The sequence below is a fragment of the Parus major genome, chromosome 3 (assembly GCF_001522545.3).
Source record: "Parus major isolate Abel chromosome 3, Parus_major1.1, whole genome shotgun sequence".
NCBI classification, from domain to species: Eukaryota; Metazoa; Chordata; class Aves; order Passeriformes; family Paridae; genus Parus; species Parus major.
Genome location: NC_031770.1, coordinates 6,584,893 through 6,607,580, shown reverse-complemented (window position 1 = coordinate 6,607,580; position 22,688 = coordinate 6,584,893). Strand labels below are relative to the sequence as shown.

At 38.7% G+C, this 22,688-nt stretch overlaps 1 protein-coding gene across 5 annotated transcripts in view; it reads right to left on the bottom strand.

Moving 5' to 3' along the window:
* The window catches only part of MACROD2 (mono-ADP ribosylhydrolase 2), an 850,223-nt gene that overhangs the window by 670,680 nt on the left and 156,855 nt on the right, over positions 1 to 22,688 (bottom strand). The window lies entirely within an intron of this gene.

Here is a 22,688-nt window from a genome sequence, read left to right as displayed (position 1 = left end):
GAAACTTAAATAGACTTTGATGCAACTTCTGATTATCTCTCCTTGTTTTCTATGTCATGGGGCCTTTGGGGATGACGATGAGAAATCCTGGCTCCATTGATGTAAAAGGGTTTGTGCAATTGAGCTGGGATTTCCCTCTGCAGGCTTAATTGACTCAGCATTGTAACCATCCAGCTACCCAGGCCAGGACTTGATAAATCACTTATGGAAAGCAATTTTCAGAGCATGGCGATACAAGATGGTCCTTCAAATTAAGCTAGCACAATTGGAGTCATGCCAAATATTTTCTTTTCACTGCCTAGGCAGAAACAGAAGGAATGCCTAAGCTTCTAAACCTGCCCTTTAGATGTGTGGGAAACAAGTCCTTGTTATAACAGAGTATATTTAAAACAAAGTAAGAGCATAAAGGAGAGACACAGGTATTTCTCATTGTTTCCTGATGAATAAAGAACAGGTAATTCAAACCATGCCCCGCTCCAGGACAAGGGTATATATAGCAAGATACACAGAATAAATTAGGTATTTTCTATATCTTATTGTTCATATCATTTTCCTCTGCTTCTTCAGTAGAAGTCTGTAAACAGCAAATTCCCTGCTGTTGGTTTTTTTTCATCACTTTCTTGAGACTTTTACATAAAATTAACAACTATCCTTGTTTTCTCCTATATGAGATATTCTACAAACACCTTTGATTAGTATCCATTTTCAATTCAAACATTTGAAGCCAGCTTTCCCTGACACTGCAGTAAAACTGCCCTTATCTGAAAGCCAGATTTTCCATCACAGCCAAGATCCATTCCAAAATACTCTACATTACTCAAGAAGTACTTCTACATTAGTCAAAATGCAATGATCTTTAAAGACAAAAAAAAGAGCAGCTGGATATCCAGCATAGCTGACCATATCAAATCAAAGCAAACTAAGTTAGTTACTCATCCTAGGATTAGCTGTCCTACAGTCACTCAGGAGCCATCAAAACCAAGACCTAGAGAGATGTTCTCATGCATTTTTCTCATCCATGTCTGGTTTGATGACCTTGGAACATTAGATGAAGGAAAATGGGACAGAAAATCCTTTTTTTTTCTGAAACAAAGTGATTTGGAGCCATTTTCAAAGAAGTGCTTGTTTGGAGACACAAAAAGGTTGGAGCAAAAGGCACAAATGGAAAACTTTACAAATAATGGAAAACTTTAAAAACCAACAACACAATTATCTATAAGTGATGAACATCTCTTGGCTATCCTCTCTAAAGTGCTAGCAGGGAACAAATACTGCCATGTATATATTGCCTTTGACAAAGATCTAATGATGGTAATAAACAATGTGAGCAGACATGTTGCAAAGAACATCAATCTTGCTGTGTTCACCTATTCTTGCCCTGACTGAAATTTACTATTAAACAAAGAAACAAATAAAACCAGACTCACGTATTTTTACAGCTGCTTCCCAAGACCTCCTGTAACAGGTAACATCACTTTCCCTGCAGTAAAAAGTAGTTATCTGCTACAGAAATCAGTAGAGTTCTTATCAGAAGAAACTAAAAGGAGCCAAGTGTCATCTACTGCCTGCTATTCCTCATTTTTTTAGCACTGTAGAATACACCTACAATTAAACTGTTCTAATCCATAAATGAGTCACGTCCTAGAATTTCAGTTATTATGTTTGAGAGACTTGAGACACACAGCTAAAACCTGTTACCAAAGTTTCCACTGCTAAAAAAGTTTCTTTGGATACCCAGCCAACATCCCCATTGCAAACTTTCACTCAATGGCTTCTCAGAGAATTATGTTTCTCTCATTAAGTTTTCCTGACAATGTTCATCTTTCCAATGCTTTTCAAAATGTTCTTAATAACATATAATGTAAGTCAGCACCACACACTTCTCTATAGAAACAGTAAAAACAGTTAGAATGGATTTTTGGCTGCAATACATCTACTACAGCTATTGAAAATGCAATAATAATTCAAAGGCACTCTTTTTTTAAAAAATTTTGCTTGCATAATAGAAGGAAAATCAAACCATTTTCCTATGATTCCAGGAAAGAACAAGACTGATTTATATTTACAGTTTCTTTTCTAGAAAGATAACGTGTCAAAAAGCAATAGTTTTTATTTTCAGATTTTTCAGACTCTCCCTGAAAGGTTCAATAAAACACACATCTCTTCCTGTATTTGGGAAAGTCTTACCACTAGAGAAGTAACTTGTCACTTAGCACCTAATGAATCTTCTCCCACCCAGAGGTCAGCACAGCCCCATGGCTGCAATCACATCGTGTTATGTTGGAGCAAGCACGGCCTCTCCTCTCAGTCCCTCTGCGCTCATCTGCAGCTGCACTTTGTACATCAGTGCTCCCAAAACATCAAGTCTTGGAAAACACTTTGGAAGCTGTTCCTGCTCTAGAGCTTCAACTATGGGTAGCTCTATGAGCAGCCAGAAGGTCTCAGGAAGCTTTCGACCTCCAGACTTGACAGAGTGGGAATTGCCCCGCAGGTTACACCGCTGCAGCTCCTCTCACTCAGGGCATGACCAGCCTTAGGTAGAACACCTTACACCACCTGACCCAAGAAGCTGCCCATGTCCCATCCCTGGCAGTGCTCCCAGCTGGACTGGGTGGAACTCTGAGAAACCTGATCTAGTGGAAGGTGTCCCTGCCCATGGAAGGACAGCTGGAATGGGATCATCTTTAAGGGCCTTTCCAAGCCAAAGCACTCTATGATTCTACGATTTTATGATTGCACAGACTGTAAATCCATCTTGGCTAACCCCTTGTCCTTATTTCTCTTTTCCAGAGCTGCACAAGATTCTCAAGATACAGGAGACTTGGGGTGGGAGGAAATAGGAAGACTGAATTGCTACCAAGTTACCAAGGCAAAGAAAAATAAGAGAGCAAACAAGAGTAAGAGGGGCTCCAAAGAAATTTGAGTAAAGGCTTCTTGCACCTCATTTCAGTCCCCTATCACCCTTTCAAAGTGACCTGCCCAACCTCTCTGAAACTACCTCCTTAAAAACTACAGTCCCCAATAGATACCTGGGCATTAACTCTGAAAATCTACTCACAATAAAAAACTTGAAACATTATTTTAATACATACAGAGTGGTCAGGCAGCCAGCAGACTACAGACTGCCGTGCCAGACTGAAATACAGCACACACTGATAGAGCCCCATCCAAAACACCATGGGTGACGGCCCTCAAGAGGCAGCAGAGGTGAGAGTTCATCTAATTTTAAGTATTTTTGCCTACACCAGTAACACAGACTTCAATTTAAAAAAAAAAGCACCATATCTGGGGACCAGTTCCTGTGGTTTCCTTTAAATACTGGTTTCACAGTGACACAAATTACAGCTCTAGAGATGCTGTGCATCACCAGTGCTCTAAAAGGAGACTTGAATGCTGCATTCTCAGAGACAGATCTCATCTTCACAGTCTGTCTCAGTACAGTGAACAGAAATACATCTAGAAGTGTTAAGATGGCTTTCAGCCCTTTAGCTCTAGGTTTCTTTTTAATAGGGACATTAGAACCATTAGCAGAAAAAGTGTTTCTACGAAGTTCAGCCTCATCTCTAAGAAAAAATCCCCTCTAAAAGAAATCACTCAACAAAAAAACAGTATCTAATCACTAAGGATAACGATTTAGCCCTTAATGAGATGTTTATAGCCCCAGATTCAACCAGAAATTCAGTATTTCAAATGACTTAAAAGCTCAATGGACTAGATATATATGCTTTTTAACAGCACCAGGGCAGCCCTACTAAAGAAACCCAGTGAACACTGGTCTGCTGCACCCTGAGAATTCAACTCTTGCTTTAAGAAATGAAATTCTTTCCAAAAAACTAGTGTGGGGAGAGAAGAGAAAAAAAAGAAAATAAAAGACCTGGAAGGAAAGAATTTAAAGTAAGCTTTGTTGCTCATTATGGAATACCCACAATGAAAGCTCAGGTTACTAAAATGTACAAATTTTAATAATGAATATACCAGCACATTTAAAAATAAGAACTGGACATCAATGTTTTAAATCTCAGCCTTTTAATGAGTTATGTTGTATCGCTTTCCAACACGTTTTTGCCTGAATGAGCAGACCAGAAACTCTGATGTTTTATGGTATTAATATTGTATTTAATGTATATTATGAATTAATATTTTAATCACTGTTCTCTTTACAAGAACATTCTTGCCAAACAGTAAGGTTATTTGAAATTTTGAGGAAAGCAACTCAATGCTGAAGAAGTTCACTTCAAACAAAACTGAGAATCTTCCTGCACTGCTGGCCAGAGCATACAAAAAGTGAAGGATGTATATATGTGTTGGTTAAACAGGCATTTGCAGGCACAGAATTATTTTTTCTGCTGTCAATTATGAGGAATTTTGAGAATAGGAAAGATGTGAATAGCATTTTTGTGATGTCTCTGGAGATAACACACTTTTAGCTTTGTTAACAACATAGCTGAATAACTGGTTACTTTTTGTTGGCATATACTCATCTGACAACAATTTAAGAACATAAATTCTTCTGGGAGCATGTCTTTGTCAAGTATTAATGGCACTAGTAACTTAAATTGACATCTATGTCATGCAGCCATGCATCTGTCAGTATAATAAAAATATACTTTTAAAAGATTAGTTGATATTGTCTGACTTTGGCAGCAGATGTTTGAGCTTATTTTGATGTAAAAAAGATTGAATATTTTTGTCAATACTTTCTAATTGTGAAATTTATTCAAGAAGACATCTTTATAACTGGCAGTATTGTAAGATGCAAGGCATTCTATTGCCTCAGACACCATTTTTATTCATCAATAAAACATCATAAGAGGCAGCTGGTGAGCAGAGTAACAGTAATTTATGGAATGGGAAGCTACATTTCTTCTACGTGTTTTGTGAGACATCCTTACCTGTCACTGCATTTCGTTTCATCTTCTCTCAAAAACCAGAGAGAACAAAGGCGAGTGAGATAACAGCTGCACCTTGTACATCCAAACATTTTTAGTGAGAGATGTGTTTGGGTGCCTTAAAGTAAAAAGCTTTAGACTTAAAGATCATGAAGTCATTTTGCAGCAGGTATAGTAAATAAAACACAGTCACCACTCTTATTTAAAATGCTTCCCTCCATACAAAGCCACAGCAATCAAGAGAGGCAAAATAACATTATAACAACAGAGTGGGCAAAGTTTGTCAGTGGCTAATGATGCAAAGCAGAAACTACTGGAAATTAGAAAACCACTAGGCCTACAAAAATAAGATTGACTTAAAACCATACCCCAGAAACAGCTCCAGAATACGGGTGGAACAATTTACAGAAGATTTCAACAAACAAGTTGCTCCTCTCCAGGTCTGCTTACTTTTAATGTGTGATCAAGAGCACATCATACACACTCAAAAGACTTCAGCTCCATGTACTAAAAAATCTCTTCTGCCCATAAACCCCTCTGTAAACAGAAGCAATGGTCTACACCCAGTCTCATTTTATTCATAATAGGAAGCACCAACTTCAATCTCTCTTTCTAAAAAGCCAAGATCCCTAGAAGCATGACAGAACAATTCAGCTCATGGAGTTTCCACCATCTTTATTTCAGCAAAACAGATGATGTGGGATACTACAGAAGAGATTGAGTTTTCCATGTCTTACCTTTTTTTCAGGGACTGAAACTGCACAGTATAAGTTAAAGATTAAAAAAAAAAAAACCCTAATGGAAGGCTTTGTGCAATTAGATGCACAGGGTTTGTATTTGGAGCCAATAAAATGGCTTTGTGGCTCATTTGTCACAATCTGTGATACTCTCTTCCCCACTCATAAATTCTGTACAGAGAACAGATTTCTTAAACTAAGGTTTGCTATCTCTGCAAATAAAGTAGTCATTGTCTCTAATTTCAGGCTTGTAAAGGGTATGTCAGAGGTAGGAGAAAAAAATAATCAGCATACTAGAAAGTGCTCTGGAGTTAATCCTGTCAAGGAAATTGCCTTCACAATATTCTGAATTCAATAAGGAAACAATAACTGTCATAAGGTCTCAGTTATTTTGCTTCTTCTAATACATTACCAACTCAATACATGATGTGCATTTATGCAAGAAGGTTATTCTTAAAAGTTATACCCATTAAGCTTAATCAGTCACATGCAAAGCACCTCTGAAATCTGATATGAAGAGTAAAAAAGCCCCACCAAAATGCAGGCAAGGCAGCAGTCAGCAGCATGGGACAGAAATGAGCACACAGCTATTAGGATAACATTTTCAACTTGACCTAATCAGAGGCATAACTTCAAAGCAGAGGGAGCAGAATGACATGTTTTTTACCATACAGTGAAGTACAGTAATTGCTTTAATGCAGGGTGAAAGAAAATTAACAGAAATTGAAGTTGACTAACACATCCTGAGAAAAATCCGTGAGAGAAGGTGTTTGGCCCAGAGTACTTCCTAAATGCTGCTGTATAAACTTCCATATGGACTGAAGTTTAGGCTGCAGCTTTAAAAGAAGCTTAAACTTTGCAGTAGCCTGAGGACTCCACCAAAATTGCTTCTTGGTGGGGAAGTCAGACAACCACAAAAGAAATGTAACTTAAAAGAATATTCCAAAAACCAAATGAACTTGTTTTTAAGAATGGTCCTAAACTACACAAAACGCTTCCAGGTGAAATTTTTGCAAAAACAGCAGTTCACACTTTCCTACCAATGAAATTCATACTTTTCATACGCACCCAGTGGTATTAATTTCAGCTGGACATGACCATCTATTCCAAATGAAAAGAAATAAAGTGATGCAGAAGGAGAAGGTTTCCTGCCAGTGCCTCAAGAAGGACAGTTAAAAGAACCTGTTTGATGAGGCTGATGTCATCCTTGGGAGGGAGAAGACAACAAACTTGTTGAAGCAGAAGCTGCAGTGTGATGGGAAGGAATCAGAATAGGCTGAAAGTGGCAGGTCAGCACACAAAGATATCCATGGTTATGTTTTGTGTGTGCCCCTTCACAGAAGCCATGGGCATTTCCCCATTCCTCTCATTTCAGGAAAATCATCAGGAAAGCTCAAACCAGGAATAATTTAATTTAGAATTTCATTCTAAAACACAGGGTGATAAATGGTCACACACCCTATCAGATGATAAAGGGAAAGAGATGAATTAAGATTTCATCCATTTTGTGCATCAGTTTGTGGTTTGCTCAGCCACTTAAAACTTGCCTTCTAGATCATGAAGGTATTTAACAATCTAGCTGAGCTGAAATGTAAAGCAACAGGAACTTCTTTCAGTGCAGAATAATGAGGACAAAAATATTCAGGTCTACTAGAGCCCATTCTTCATCACACAGTTTAGGCCATTTGTGTGGTTTGTAAATGTAACATTAAAGGGAATCAAAGTGCTGCAAGTATATAATTAATCCATTTAAGTAGAATCATCATCAATATTTAAAAGCCTATGCAAAATAAAGTAAGACGTGGTCCAAGGTTCTACTAGCACAATTAAAAAAACAGTTTTGGTAGTAATTATTCCAAAATAATTAGAGAAATTTATATAACTCATGCATCTTTCTAGTATCCCAAAGGAACTAGAATATGTTATCTGGAAAACAGGGGAAAAAAAAATCAGAGTGAAATTCTTCAAGCCCTTGTTGCTTTTGTCTTTTCAAAATTACAGCCAGCTCTGAACCTACCAAAGTCTACCAGTATCTTATGACCTTTTTCTTCTATTGTTAATTTTTAAAATATAGCTATGGTACTTATCACTATGTAGCTTATCACTAGGTTCCATTTCAATATTTTGAGACAAGAAAACTGCCTAATATTTGAGTTCTCTAAGGAAAATGTCAGATTGCAAGAAGTTGCAATAAAAAAGTCACCTTCTGAAAATGAAAACAAAGCTAAAAGGCAAGAAAAACTAACATATTTCAGTCCTGAAACATTAATATTCAACATTCAGGCTTCAAATCAGTTTTAAAAACCTTAATTTGTTATGAAATGAAGGACCACTGCTGAAAATAAACTACCTGGGGCCTTGCCCTGCCATTTTTCCATGGGGCAACCAGCAGAAAGAGCTTCCCTGTGCTGCAGGCACATCCCACACTGCTCCTGCTTTACTCACAGGCAAACCAAGCTAGGGTAGTCATGGCTCCAGCTGCAGGGCAACCTCAGTGGGTGTATTTTCAAGTCAAAGTAGTACATGTCCACACCACTGTTTTTTCTTAGGGTAGTAACACTCATGAACAATTCAGTTTTTTAAAAAAAAGAAGAAGAAAGACACGCCTGATGTCCTACAAAACAGAAACAGCCCTGGTGTTTTGGTTGGGTATGGTTTGGTTTTTTTCAGCTACATAGACAAGACTTCACTTGCAACTTTTGCCTCCAAGTTAGAGGAAGGCAAGCTGTTATTGCACTGTTTTTGCAAGAGCAGCCTGGAAGGAAGATTTTGACAATGAATTACAAGCTCCTGCAAGCAACTAGCGCAGACTTGTAGGAGCTGAAGAGTCTGCAAAGCACTGAAGTCGACTTTAAAATGTGTCCAACTGGGTGAGTGTAACATGCTCTGCACATGATTGTGTTGCATCACCTCTAATGATCCTTTCTTTATATAGCCTGAAATTAGAGGCAGCGCCCACTGTGGTCAGTGGGAGCCACATTACAGAAGAAACAGAGTATCTGGTTATGTATTTTGAGTCGTGGGGGTATTGTTTTCAAACACAGGCCCAAGCTGTTCCTATAGGGCTAAATACTTGTATAACAACATTCATGTACTCCTTTGTAAGGGAAAGTGGAACTTAATAACTTCAGTATTTCAGCCAAACCAGGAATAATGCATTATGGTAAAATATGGACTGGACATCATACTCTACCTCTAAGAATCTTGTCTCAAGTATTTCTGTATCCTGCTGTCAAATATACTATCCATGCTTTATCTTATGTCTGTTTCAAAAAGTTATAGCCTAAAAAAAATCTGGAGAAGACCATAAAAGACAGTAAGAATAAAGTGTAGCCATCAACTTACTCTATCAGAGACATCAGAAATTGCCCCTTTTATGATAAAAGTAAGTCAGCTTAGTCAGATCGATCATCCTCTCCATTTTACTGCTCTTGCAACGTACAGTCCATGACACATCTTAAAATGGAGAAACACAAAATAAAGTTTGAAAAAAAATACAGTAAAAAAATACTGTTAGCTTACCATTTTCACATTCCCTAGAAACCTTAAAAACTCTATTCAGGAACTTTAAAGAAAAGGAAGATCACAAATAATAAAAACGATGGGAAGGCCTGAAGATATTTTCAAAGGCCTGACAGAGCCAAAAGCCCAGATGAAATCCCTGGCAATGACAGATTTTAGATTGTGTGGGACAGCTCTTTGTTCCTGTCAGCTTGTGGAGGGTTTCTAATCTTTCCTAGCTGCGGATGCTCACGGTTTGTGATTTATCCCAACAAGCATCAGATCGAGCCGTGCTGTGTGGTTACTTCCCAAGCAAACAGTGCCCTGCACCCCATTTCCCTGGCCACCACCTCTGCACCTGCTCCTTGTGCTCCCCATGGCTGCCTGAGTAAAAAAGCAAGGACACTTAAGATCCCTCTTTAAGACTACGATTACATGCACTTCTTGATGATAAAGGAAATTAAAGCCATTACCCAAAACTTTGCAGTAAACAAGCAATGCTGCTATAAGGTTGTGCATTCCAGCAGGTAATACCTGGTAGAAGCAGCACTAAGGCTTTGATGAAAAATTTACTGAGGTTATGCTGGACAAGGAGCTTTCATTTTCTGTGAAGCACAACAGGAGGGCAGAATGTCGCACTGTCAATGCTGATAATGCCGTGCAGACAAAAAAAAATCATCAAGTTGCAACTCCTAATCAATAACTTCATCATACAGGCACCAGTGGGTCATCCTTAGAATTTCATGTCCTTGCTTCCTGCTGATTCCACTGGTCAGTTTTGACATGGAAATGTTGCCTGTATCAAGCAGGACTCATGCTACCTAGTCGTGTACAGCTGTTCCCAGTTAGGCAGTGTATTTCCATCATCTAGAGGAGACAAGACTTTGGGATGCAGAGCACATCTGGAAGACTGATTTCCCTACACAGCTGATGATGACAGGCAGGCACTGTCCAGTGGCAGTGTGGGACATCTGTGTTTTGTGAACCCAAGAGAGATGATGGGAATTTACCCTCTGGTGGAAAAGATGCTTGTGGTTAATTTACCACCATCACCACAAGCACTTCCACCACAAATCCTTTCAGACATAACCACTACGCAAAGCCGCAAGAACTGCTCATACTTGCTATTTTTGCTACTTTTGTTTTTTTCATTGCTTCTAGTCACAGTTTGCCCACTAATTCAAGAGTAATATCAGCACATAAAACAAGTAATAGAACACATCAGCCCCTTTGCCTGGGCCAGAACTCAATCACAAGCTATTTTGTATAGTCTACAAAGTATTCTCACTGAGAGTTTCAATAAAAAATACTGTGGTTCTTGAATCAGAGCTTAGGACTGAGAACAAGAAAGAAAAATCCTACAAACAATTTCTACAGATAAATAAACCAAAGATAAATTGGGGAAAGCTGATTAATCACTTCAAAGTATGCTGCTCCTTTTCTGTGCTGTTATTGAGCATTTTTAAAGTGCTGCTTAAATAAGGACTTTATGCCTTTGGTTTACCAATCTTCCTGTAAGGCAAAAAGGGAGACAAATACATCTAGCTCAAAAACCCCGCTGGGATGAACATTGGTTCAAAGACCACACTGGTCCAACTTGAATCTTTTTTTTCCAAAATGCTGCAATATTTGCAGTCCATCTAGAGCAACTTTCTAACACCTTGCTGTTAACGAGATGATATTTTAATGAGTTCTTTTTCCTTCTATACTTTACCTCGAGGAAAAATCAAGATCTTAAGAAGCTCCAAGCTTTTACACAGACCATTTGAATCCAGGATTAGTATGTAACTCCCCATGGTCTATTCCACGTCTAGGAAATACAAACAAGGATGCTATAATCTAATCTGTGCAGAGCAAACACTTCATTTCTCTATTCTAATACTGCTAGAGTGATTTATGAGGCAGCTGAGTAATTCTGAAAAATGTACTAAGAAAACAAAGACAAAATTAGGCTAAGGACAGACATTGTTTATATGAATACAGAGACCAGCAGTGTCAAAGGATATCACAGGCATCTTATGCCATACATAAGCACATCTATGAAACAGGTAAAGTATGTTTTTATGGCTGTTCAGAAAAGAAAAAGATGAATCATCTTTTATAGCTCTATATAAAATTACTTTTCTAGTGGCAATTAATAGAGAGAGGCCCCAGAATACCAGTCACATGCTCTAACCATCAGGGAGAAATAAATTATATGACAATAAAACCCCCCAAACTTTAGTGAATATAGAAAATTCTGTTTTCTCTTGAAAAGCAGCCACATCAATCACACATTGTCTACGCACATTAGCGAAGAGATGGCTCGGTGGAGCTCGAGAGGATCTGCTGTCCCCAAAGCATCAGGCAGGGAGACTGCAATCTGAATCCCACATGAATAAACACCCTGCATAAATTTATGGCCATTACTTGCAAGAAAAGATGTCCTGTTAATTTATTCTGACATAATGCTGATAGAATTCCTACCAATATGTATAACACCCACCAACAGTCCCAAAATGTTACCAGAGTATGTTAGAGGCAGCAAAATCCACAGTGATCTGGCTGGAATAAGGGATTGCACTGAAGCATGGCTCTTTTCTTCCCCCAAAGTCTCAGGCAGTCTTTCCTTTATACTTCAAACAAATTAAATCTACTGCAATTAATGATTATAGTTTTTCCTTCAATCAGCCCATACTCCTCTAGGAAATTAACTTAGCTATTAAAAGCCTAAAGGCTGGAAAGGAACCTAGTTAGATGAGTTTTACCTCCTCTGTATTGCCTGTGTAATCAAATGCAGTTTCCCCACCAGTTTAATTCTAATCAGTTTAATTACTGAAAATTACAACAACAACAACAAAAAAAAACTTTAATTCTTACAAAGGAACAAAGGAGAAAAGCTACACATGGTAGCAGAAGAGAACTGGGTGACAACACTTTGATACTGCACATGAGGGAGAGGAAATGACCAAAAATAAAGACAAATTCCAATATTCCTGCGACAACGGCTATCAGACTGAGGAGGAGGAAACAGCAAGCTATGAGCCAAGAATAAAACTCAGCACAGACTATTTCCAAGGCATGAAGTTGTGGGGAGAGTTTATTATTTCAGTATTGCAACACTTTGATTACAGGACTTGTGTAGATCCACTGAGTCTTAATTTGTATATTAATATATCAAATTGTATATTAAGAATAATAATGAGTATTTCCTCCTCAGTCTTTTGGCCCTATATAAAAGTCTTTTCACTGTATTATAATAAGAACAGTGAAATGAAAAGTGTCTTAAGCAAGTCTTTTGGACACACATGACGTTATACAGATACATTTAGAGAGAAAGTATGTTTCCTTCACCTGATTTCCACAGCAAAAGTATTTCTTACTGTTGTGAAACTCCCCATTTAAAAATAAATTATTTCATGGTATGTTTCTCTTACCTCTTGCCATAAGAAAACCTCCATGCTGATCAGAGCAATGAAAGGCAATATAATGCCTTTATTTCATCTGAAATACCCAAAACATAAACTAAATCCATTCTTATATTGTATCTATTTCCCATTTCTCATTTCTCCTCTTTGTCCTTAATGGCTTTGCTGTCTACTTCACAATTTTAAGGACCTCAATCAAGGCCACTTTAAATCTTCTCCATCCAGATGACTAATCCCAGTAATCTCATTTAAACTGCTAGTTTATATTCTACTAATACTGCATAGCCATCTGATCTGTGCAAGGAATGGGTAGGAGCAGGCTGGTGATTCTTACTAGAAGACATCCCTGTGCAAGCAGAACTGCCATAAATCAAGGATTGGTGCTGGTAAGAGAGATAGTGGCATTTAAGTCTAAAAATATTGGAACAAGTTATTTTATTTTTGCTGAATTCACCAATCAGCCAGCCCTGCATTTTGTCATGTGCACTGCAGAAAAGAGAAATTCTGTCTCACCACAAAAAATGCAATCCTTCTCCAAAAAGGAAACTTGTTAAATCCAAGGCAGTTTTTTAACTAATTATGTGCACGATCTTTTAATAATGGAGACAGGGGAGAGCCAGAGGGTAGAGAGAACACCAAAGAAGTATTCATAAGCATCCTGGAATATGCTCAGAAACATGGAAAGGTGAACTATATAGACCTTACCAACAGGCAAACCATGCATGCTCCTAGAGAAATATGTCATGTCTCTCATAAAAAGGCTGCTTTGCTGCAAGACAACACTCGTGCTTTTCACAAAATCCCCTCCTGCGCCAAGATGTCTGTAGCCATGAAGTCTTTAAAAAGTCCCTTAGTTTGTAAAGAGCTGCAGAAAGCAGCAGTATCTCTCTGAGCAAACACACACCAAGCCTTTGTCTGGGTCTACAGGGCTCTCCTGGAGGGACTGTTTAATCAAGGTCGAGATAGGAACTCCTAGGGTGGAGAAGACTCATGTTAAATGCAAGTCACTTATTCACCACTTTTGTTCAAAAATGCCTGGCCTTGAACATTTTAAAGGCTGTCATGGGATCAGGCATATCTAAAAGACCAGTAAATCTCAATCAAAGTTCAAAACAAGTTCTAGACTCAGATAAGATGCCTGCATATATCCTTACGCGTTCCCAATTGTTTTATCCCAATTAATTAAGATTGGGATGAAAGGTTTTTACAAAACCCTTTCCCAAGTTTTTCCTAGACTTTCTTCTCTTAGAAGATGGAGAAAGCTGCAGAGAAGTACCTTGAAACTCCTGAAGGTTCTGACTTTTGAAGCACTCATTAAATCAGCAGTGCATAAAATGGGGAAAGAACTTCAATATTCCAGAAGCATGGATCTACCAGCAGTAACTCCTTACTAGTTGATGGCTATTTTCTCCTCCATTCATTATAAAATTTAGTTTTCCTCTGCAAGACGAGCAGTTAGAAAACAGAGGAAGAAGAGAGGAACAAAAGAGAAATAAAAAGCAAACAAAAACACATTAAAACAAAAACAAAAACCAACCAAACAAAAATAAAAGGCAAAAAGCAAAAAAAAAACCTGAAACCACATGCACACAAAAAAAAAGCAGCCAAGAAACACCCACAAGAAACCACACAAAGTCAAGACCATAAAGTATGACTTAAAAACTCTGTCTCCATTTTTTTCCCCCAGAAGATACACCTATGTAGCTATACTTTAAATTCACATTATGCATTTTAAGTACACCTTTAGGAAGCTTTTTTAAAGAACTATGGTTATAAAAGCTGCAACAGGTCCTACAAGAAACAGCACAAAATTCAGTTGGACGTGTCAGTGGGGGATACCCCCAGCTTCAGTTTCCTGTAACAAACTGAGGAAGATTCCACATGAACTGCATCTCACATGGAAGGATCAGACAACCACTAAAAAGGCAATTGCATGATGTGTTCCAACATTACTAGTTAAAAATTAATCTTGAAAAGAATAAAATTGTGTTTGCTTGAGGCTACTAAGATCATTCTTTAAAATGAAGAAAAAGAAGATGAACTGGAATTGAAACTGTCCATGTTAATTTACGGGATATTAACATCTGCTCTATCACTGCCATTGCATTGAAGCTGAGATTTGCAGTGTATAATGTCTGGTGCAAAAACAGCCTTTCATAAAGACAAATTCACCTACTGGTGGGCCCAAAGGATCCTTGAGGAGAATGAATGCACTCAACCTGTATTTCCTAGAAGAAATACATTTTAGAGGATGTCCTTTTGGAGGTCTGAGTCCCTTTCAAATAACCTACAAAACTCCCATGGGATCCAGCCAAAGCTCAGAGCTGCATGGAAAGCTCTCATGCCACAACTGCCACGGGGGTCAGCACTGACTAAACAGCCAGGCTTAAAAAGATTAAATTCCCTAATCTGAGAAATACCATTGAAGCAGAAGACCGGATAAGTCCTAAGCATAGTTTCAGAAAACAAATCTTGCAGCTCAGCAATTCCACTTTTTACGGTAAGGGATGTTATGACAGCTCCACAGTGAACTCCTATTTAAATAGAACTAAGTCCCCTCTTGCATCCTCCAAAACATCTATCACTGTAACTTCAGCCTTTTCATAATTTAAATGAATAATCTTCAGCTCCTAAGTACATCTTTAGTCTGTTTTGACAGACAAAATTAATACCTCTTGCAGTTACTGTTGGAAAGTACTAGAAGCCTCAGTTATCAGATGCTTTGACCTCCCCCCTCCAGCCAGTTATTCATGCTGTCAGCCGACTTCCACGGGTCTCTGTCCCCTGCACCCTCGCGGGGAGCAGCCCAGCCCAGCCCCGGGAGCCGGGCTGGACGATGCTGGCACAGATCTGCTGTGACAGCACGGCCCAGGACTCAGCCCCAACATACTCTGGGTACCCAGGCTTCTAGTTATGCTTTTGGCTCCACAGCATGGGAGCTTTTGTGCTTTTAAAAATCATTAGAGCAAAGGAAGTGTTTGGACAACCTTTCTACAGATGTCCCAATGCCCGCGGTGGGCTCAGTTTCACCCGCTACAAGAGAGAACTGTAGGGTTATTATTGAGGAGAAAAATGTTCTGTGTTTCTTTATGTCAAAGCCAGTTCATTTGGGTGTTTTGCTTATTTATTTACAGGGAATTTGTGTGGTTCCTGGGGCTGTCCTGTGCAGGGCCAGCAGTTGGACTTTGATGATCCTTGTGGGTCCCTTTCAACTCAGATTATATGATTCTACATATTCTAGTTAATTTTAATCTATGCATAATTTCTGTCTTGGAACTTTTGACCTATACACTGAGCCCTGAGATCTACTGAAGGGGAAAAGAAAAAAAGACAACCCTTAAAAGGCTCAATTCTCTGCTTTCCCAAGTCTATCTGACTCCCTAGCCACAAACCGCTTTTCTAGCCAGTAAAAGAAAATGAGTGCAGGAAGAGATGTAATGTTTGGATACTGTTGCCATGGTGTAAAAGTATTATTCCACACAGGAACTTTCACTACGTTTGTCATCAAAATCATATTCAACAGGTAAAGGCAAAGTACAGGCATGGGAGGCATCAGACCCTGACAGCTGGCAGCCTTGAGCAGGGCTGATAAAGACCCAGCCAGCTGGAACTGAATCATGCATTACTTCTCAAAGTAATTGATAAAATGGTAAAATCTGTAATATTGGAAACTGGTAATATTAATAAAAACAGATTTTATCAATATTAATTAAGATGCTTGGTAAATGCATTAAGAATGCTTTTATTAATGTCATCTATTTAATAATGGACTAAAACCATTTATGAATGGTATTGAATTCACATGTGAAAGAATTTGGATTAAAAAATACCGTGAAAAAGGATTATATGTTCCACTTTAACACACTGTTTAAAAAACTCACCAGAAGGAAAAAATCCATGAGAAAAGATGCAAGATATTGTTTATTCATGGAATATCTTAAAGTCTGAAAACTATAAGAAAACTTGCTGCATCCCAAGGAAATCTTTTTTAAAAACTGTCATCCTTCATCTGGTTACACAAGAAATACTTTGAGAATTTACTCAGCTGCAGTTAAAAAAGCTGTAACTATAAATTCTGTATACTATCATCTACTTATTAAAATCATGAAATTGAAAAAATATTAATTTCTTTTGGTGAAAAAGAAAACTATTAAAGCATACAGTAGCTTTGCACGAACATTTATTTTTCCTCTGATATTCCTTTCTTCTCCTTTCATTTTATTCTTTTTATAAATGGCTGTATAGGTATCTCCAGAACATCAGGTGGAGATACTTTTATTACTATTCAAACACCTAATGATTTTACTTTCCATGATTTACACTTGGAAGAAAGTAATAGCAAATACACATAATGACAAAAAAATGTTTGCTAAACCGGCCAACTGCAACTAATGCCGCTGAAATCACATGGGCAGAAAGCAAATTGGGAATTGGTAAATGACAGTGTTTGGTAGATTAGATTTCACAGGATGTTCACAAATAATAATTTCCATAATGTGCTGCTCTCCTTGGTTCCCCAGGTAGCCATCAGTCTTTGTAGAAAGCAAGTTGGATGTAGGCACTGAACTTCCCATCCTGTGAAGCAAACTCCTCCTTCCACTGACGGTGTGAGGGATCCAGTCAGATTTAGACCTACAGCCTTTACAGCACTCTCACCATGCGTATTCAGAGCTGGAATTCTGCACTCTAGAAAGATTAAGAGACAGCTGGGAGCAATTCTCAAAATCTTGAAGCATAAGAGGCCCCAGTGGTTTGGGAGCAGATCAATGTGTTCGCTTTGGTACGATACAGTCAAACACCACAGTAGGGAAGGCCAGGCTTTCACACACACAAACACACACAAATCCGGTGTTGGAACTGAGTGAGTCCCTGGCAGGAGCACAGAGCAGGTACAGTGGGAAGATTCCAGCACTCAGCAGATACTGTCACAAGTGGAAATGCATCAGAGACCGACTCCAACCAGGTCTGCCCCCACTAACACAAGTTAAAGTCAGCTTGTATGAACCTAGAGTCAGCAGCTGTACTTTCACATTGCTCATGACATCTTTCTGTCCTGAGACTCCTGAGAGGGAATGTCTTCTACAACCATTTCACCCTTCTATGACTGCAGTTATGGTTAAATAAAGACAGGTGCCAAAATATCCACAACCTGTAATATTTAATTGAAAGCAGCCCTTTGGGAACTGCTACTTCTGAGCAAAGAAATAATCTTGAGCTGAAATGAGGCATTGTTATCAGGGGCAATAAGCACTATTTGTCCCAGATTTTCTACTAGAGACGAAGATGCTGTCTCCACAATTTTCTTTCACCTTGTTTCAGCACTAATGTCTCTGATATCCCACTCATGGCTTCCCTTCCCCTTGATCTAACCTCTACATTTCTTCCTTTTCCAAGGCTGTACCTATGACATTTTCTCACAACCACATTGTCTACTCCTCCTTTCTTCGGTTCCTCTCTCAGCTGCTTTCTACCTCCCCAGGTTTGTGTTGCCCAAGCAGTTTATTTTTCTCCACCCCTCTGCCCCCCCTTGCTGCTCTCCTGAGCTGCCCTCTGCCCACCTGCTACCCAGCTTTCCACTGCGAGATGACATTTTGCCTTTCAGTTACAGCACACGCAGTTTCCAGTAACCGGATTAAAGGGACTTAAATTAGAAAGAAGGCAAATATGTAAACAAGCAGCTATGAGAGATAGGTGCCTAATGCAGGTTTCATTCAAGCAGCATGCATGTTTGAGAAAGCAACCCTGTTTTTTAATTGCCCCAATAAATATTACCTGAAACTTCCTTATTTTCTGTCTCTCAGGGTCATCCTGCCATAAAGACCCCTCTTGGGTAAGTCAAGAAAAAATTCAGATTCAAATTAATTTATCAGGGTGTTCTCTTGAGAGGGAATGCAGATGCTAACTGGAAAACCTAATCTGATAGCCTAGGAGTTAAAAGGTCACAGGAGACTAGGAAGTAGCTGATTGAAGAATAGCCATTATCTTTTCCTATGCATTATTGTAAGGTTTTTCTAGCAAAATCAAAGCTCTTAAGAATATTTTACTGGGTACCATATTGATCATTTAAAATTTGTCCTGTGGACTCTTATAAACATTGCCAATATAATTACAAAACTGCAAAGAGAGATGTGTTGTAGAATCATACTATTTATTGAAAACAAGTAAGTAAGACACAAATGTATATATATACTCTTAAGATTAGATATTAAAGCATTTTTCAACAACTCAGATGTATAAGCAAAAAGTTTCACTTACCAAGACTCATCACAAATATTGAATTATTAAACAAACAACCTAAATTGGGTATTGAATACCAAGCATTACCACAGTGTGGGAAAAAAACCTTGCTTTCCTTAAAACTGGACAATTTAATCAGCCTACTGAAAGAAATACTGGAAAAGTTAAATTCAGTGCTCAATTAGTACTATTTTAACCTCCCTGTTTCAGCAAGATGTAAGATCTGTCTCTGAAGAGTTATCTCTTCTTAAATTAACTCTACTCTTCCCAACCTTTCTTCTATTTGTTTATGCAATTAACAACAAATAAAGCTGCAAAATCCCATATCAAAATTACATTTCTACTGTAGCAGGTCAAACAACAACCCTCCTCCTGCCATTAACTGAAGACTAACTTTTAGATTAAAGCCCCAAGTTTTTTTACTTATAACCATTTGTCTTGATTTTTATCCCATATTTTCATGATGGAGTGCCGATGGCAAATTCTAGGTTCTAGCCACAAAAGTAGACAGTGGAAACCAGAATTAATGACAGAATTGGAGGCTTTAATACATAAATTAACCTGCCAATGTCCTGCCACCTGCTCTGCAGGAACTCCTCGGGGTGAAGTTGGGCTCTGTACCTCTGTGCGGGTAAGATTTGAAGTGATGTTTAAACTAGAAGCTTAACACCGTAATACATCATCTGGAAAGCAGAGACTGAGCAGTTATATTTGAAAAATAATTCCATCTAACAGTCCTTAAATAGGAAGGTAAAGAAAATACAGAGCACTTAACAGTGCAGATCAAACCCTGCAGAAAAAGGCATGTGCACAGTTTAGCTCCAGGAAGGAATATGGTCTCTTCAGCCACTCTAAACTACCTCCAAATGCCACAGCACGTCTGGTGCATGGACATCAGTAGAGCTTGGATACTCCTGGGCCCAGAAACTCTTCTGAAGTAAAACATGAGCAGGTCTTACTCAGAGGAGCTTACAAACTGGGATTATGGGAGTAGCTGTCTGTCTTGAAAAGGAAGTGCTCAGAAGGCTCAGTTCAAATGCACTAAAGTAGTTTTACTTCATGTGGCTGGACATGAAACAGCTATTTTCTCCACAATGGGGAGAATAAAGATACTTTCCCCTTATTTGTTCAGAAATACAATTGTTGGGATACTCTTCACAAAATGCCACTTGTGAGAAAAAAGAGACAGATTGGGAGCAGCTTACACAAAGTGGAAAACTCAGCATTTTGACATTTGGCACAACTCTCTGAACGGGTTTCCAGCTGCTGACAGGCAAGTCTCGGAACGGCGTGCGCTAACTCCTGCTTTCCATGGCAGTGTCAACCCTCACCAACCAACCACGGCACGATGGACAGTACAGGAACCACGTTTACACAGTGCTTGGCTTGTTTTCTCCATGCAGGATTTTGCAGGCCCAAGTTATTCCTTTATAAAGTTTAGTCCTTCCTCAGCACTACTCTCTAATGGTAACTGTTCCCTTGAAATGGTTTGCCCATCAGGATGTGTGAGAGGTGATCAAAGCATCTCAAAACTAGAAAGACAAAAAATATTAGCAAACTCATGTATTCATCCTGTTTGCTCCTAAATTTTATTAATTTTACATAGCACAACATGACAATCCCAAGTTCCCTGGCCTCTGAAAAACCAACAATGCTCTGAGCTACAAAGAGCCATAGTGAAGAGCAAGCCATGCATAAAAATGTTGTCAGTAAAAGGTTCACCCAGGCTTCAGCTCCACCTGCACCAAAAAGCACCCAAGTTTAGTCAAATCTACAGAAGAAAGAACAAGCATCAATTGTTTTCACTGTGTGAAAACACACAGTGCCAGGACTGCTGGAAAAATATAAAAAGCTTTAAAAGTTCAACTGTAGTTATTTTTGTTGCTGTTCCTGTTTTACAGCATTAAAAGAGGAAACTCTTTGGAGTACTTGAAGCACACCATCATTGCCCATTTAACAGACACAAAAAGATGCCACTTGCATCTGGCAACAGCAAAGAAACAATCTCACTCGTTTTAAACAAAGGTTAAATATCTGAGAAGAAATAGCAAAGCATTAACTAAACACAGTGCTTTACCCATAAAACCACAGACAATAGAAAGCATTAGCTGAATTCCTGGCCGAGATATTGACTCTGGAAAAGCATGACTTTAAAGGCTATGAATTTCTAAACCACTGCCTCTGAGAGGCTTAGAAGGTCAAGGACCATTTCTCTTAATACTATCACAACAGCCTTATCTCTGTCGGTGGAAAACCTGCTGGTTGACTAGTCAACCTAAGGAAGAGATGCTCAGGCTAGGACCATTTTTCCAGAAAGAAAAAATGTTGTGGGCCAAAATAGGGGGTTTTGGTGGTTTTGTTGGGCTTTTTTTTATTTAGATAGAGTGACGGCGCAATTCTTTGGGTTGCTTAACCAAAAACCAATCCTATGCTGATATCCCTCCCAGGCAATTCCAAAAGGAATATCATTGCTAAGAATTTGCAAACATCTTTGTCTTAGCAGCCATGTCAGCCTTCCTAGGAAATGCCACTGCATATGTTGGTTGGTTTGTTTTGTTATTTTTCATTTTGCACTCCTCCCTTCTTCTGCACCTGGGGTACTGAATTGCCCTGAAAGATATATATTCCAGAAGGGGTGCCATAACAGTGGTCAAAAGCCTGCTGTTTAGAAGTATTTACAATATTATTTAAGAAAGATTCCCTTGTTATTAAAATAATGTACATACATAAAATAAGACAGTGGAATCCAACTTGGGTACTTAAAGAATCAATTAATTTCAGTGACTCGTTATTTAAGAGCTGCTATATGAGCTATCAGCTAAGTCCCATCACAGTCAGTGGAACTTTTTTGAGGATACTCAGGATTATCCAAAGTGAAGTTCAGAAATTGGATAGAAATTAGAAGTGCAACGTACACACACAAATAGTGAAGAGTTTTCAACACACCAACATACGATATGGAAAATATGCCAGTCAATCTTGAATTCTAATTAAAAGGAGTAAACGCTGATTGCCAGAGAATGCACAACTTGTATAAACAGATATTCCCCCATCCTTTCACAGCCACTGAGGATGATTATTCACACAGACAACTGTAGGAAATCTATTTCAGCATCTTTTATTACGGACTAAAACTGAATCCATGCTCTGCTACAATGGAAAAATTGTTAACAACATTGCCTCTAGAGAGCCATGGGTTTGGGTTTGGGTCTAAGACCCTAATTAGCTGGTTTTCCATCACACTGTTTTTTACTGTTGGCTTCAGTGCTATAAGTGATAATTAAAAACATAAAATATTACAACCTGCCTCTACAAATCAATTCCTAAATCATTGCAATGTAAGTCATTGTCCAAGTATATATATCTTTTAAATATTACAAGTGTTATCTAGGCTTCACAGGCAATCATAATTCTCCTCAGATTTTTCTTTCTAAAGCAGCCTTGCCTTTCCAGTCCTGAAAATATAATACTTAATTGCCTGTGTCCGACTGAGTGTCACTGCTGCTTCTGTCACTAACTAGAGAGCTAAACAACTCCATGTTCCTAACAGACTGGAAAAAAAAAACACTCAAAAACTATTGCTTACAATTAAAAGAATCACAGCCTTCTAAGTGCAACCATAATGCCTGCTCCTCCACCAGGAAGAGAGACCCCTGTGATAGCATTTAGGGACAAAGCAGAGGACATTTTTATCCTTACCAACTACTGCTAGACCACTGTGTACTGTCTCAAGGTCACAGTGGCCCAGAACAGAGGGTTTGTTCCCTTAATTCAGTATGGGGAGGACCCAAATAAACTCTGCAGCCTCCTCCTTGCCCTCTCCCCAAGCTCCTTGTTCAGACACACATCTGCAGTGTAAGAGCCAGGTGACACTGCACTGTGCCTGTACAAGCAAGCATGGCTTCTACACAGCTTCT